Genomic DNA, 2,165 nt, shown 5'->3' with positions numbered 1-2,165 from the left:
CGCGTGTGTGTGTGTTTGTGTATGCGCGCATGTGTGTGTGCGCGCGTGTGTATGTGTGTGTGTGTGTGTGTGTGTGCGCGCGCGTGTGTATGTGTGTGTGTGTGCGCACGTGTGTGTGTGCGCGACGTGTGTGTTTGTGTACGCGGGCGGGGGCCGCGAGTATGATTGAGCATGCACATCGCAAACAAGCCGAAATGACCGAAGATGAGGGAGCGGGGAATCGGGCAATTCTGCCGATGTTTGCCGAGGCGAAATCGACAGCGGCGACGGCATGCACGCGCAGACGAGGTCGTAAGTGAGACGAAGCGAGATGTCGGATGTCGTAACAACTGTTTGCATCAGTTGCGGCGCGCGCCTGTGCCTTTTAGTCGCGCGCTGGCGTTTGGTGACAGCGTGACATTGTTTCTGCGAAACATTACTCGCGCGCGTGTTTGCTACGCTGTGTCGCTAAATGACTATTTGACGCGTCGATATTTGACGATACGTCACACGTTTTGTCGTTTAGTGACAATGTGTTGGCGTCGGATGACAGCGTATCGGCGTTTGGTTACAATGGATCGGGGCTCGGAGACAATGTATCAGGGTTCGGTGACAATCTTTTAGGATTTGGTGACAACGAAACAGCTGATTTTTTATTAATAATGCAGTAACGACGATTGCTTGCAAATGGTCGACAGTTTAATTGTTTCGAAAACCTCATCATGAGAACACACGGACCAGATTTTTCATCACGCAATTCGCCCCTTGTCAATTCCCGCGCACCGCTGAAATCCAACCCTGCTTCCCCTCTCATACCGACGTTAAGCACAACCACGCTGCAACTTTAGCTCTATTACGCAGATGGCAGGTTGCGGCTGGTTAAGTTGGCAAATAGTGCTAACCATACGCCTATTGCACTCGGCGTAACTGCTCAACAGGCGCATAACCGACATCCTTGAGAACTGGGAAGCGTCGGCGGACAGGGGGGGGGATCGATGTCGACGACGCAGGAGAGTGCGGCGACGCATGTGCGGCCAGCGAAATTTTTTTCCCCACTCGAGTTCCGGACCCACCATAGATAGTGTTTTGTAATATATGGTTCGTATATATATGGTTGGATTATAGTTAGTGTTAGGGTTCGGGTACGGGTTAGGGTTAGGGTTAGGGTTAGGGTTAGGGATAGGTGGTATTCATTTTACATTGTTGCTTCGAGGAAGTCCAGTGAATGGAGTGCGCTGATTGGCTGTGGTCCGGAACTCAAATAGGAAAAAAAATGTCGCGTGCGGCCTAGCACCTACCTAGGCACGTACACGGGGTATCATTAGCGCACTGCTGACAGGCAATTATACGTCCTGACGCGTTCTACTTTTTGCTCATTTCCTGCATACCAGGAATTAATAATGACATACTTGGACAAATTTGTCATTATTAACCGCTGCTGCCAATACCGATAGCTTCGCGTGTCATCTCTATAACTGACACAAGTGCGTGCGCGTGCGCGTGCGCGTGCGCGGGCCGTGAGCATGCGCGTGTACACGCGTGCATGTGCGTGTGCGTGAACGAATGCACCTATCTGCCAACATCGCGCGCGCGTATAGGATGCATGCGTGCGTGCGAACGTGCGTGCGTGCGTGCGTGCGTGCGTGTGTGCGTGCGTACGTGCGTGCTTGCGTGAATCCGTGCATCCGTGCGTTGGGTTCGTGATCCTGCGGTCATGTACTTTAACACTACCTATATTATAGTTAGTTATGCGCATGCGTCCCGCGCGTGTAAGCATTCCCGTGAGATGGCGCCACCATGTTTAATTACGTCGCTAGAGGCAGCGCAAGCCCGCATGCCAACCGTGCTTCCTGCTATAGCATCGACTCCTTTCGCAGCCAGTTCTCCATTTTTTACGAGCGGCGCCGGAAATAACTAAACACAAGGAAACGATGTTGTCGGTATTACTCTTTTCTTCGCGAGCGAACGGCTGCTAAGCTGGCCTTATAGCATTTGTTACGACTCTCTCGCGCGCTTTCTTTCTCTCTCTCTCTCTCTTCTCTCTCTCTCTCTCTTCTCTCTCTCTCTCTCTCTCTCTCTCTCTCTCTCTCTCTCTCTCTCTCTCTCTCTCTCTCTCTCTCTCTCTCTCTCTCTCTCTCTCTCTCTCTACTCTCTCTCTCTCTCTCTCTCTCTCTCTCTCTCTCTCT

The sequence above is a fragment of the Priapulus caudatus genome, unplaced genomic scaffold (assembly GCF_000485595.1).
Source record: "Priapulus caudatus unplaced genomic scaffold, Priapulus_caudatus-5.0.1 Scaffold421, whole genome shotgun sequence".
Lineage (NCBI taxonomy): Eukaryota > Metazoa > Priapulida > Priapulimorpha > Priapulimorphida > Priapulidae > Priapulus > Priapulus caudatus.
Note: the sequence above shows the minus strand (reverse complement) of the source record.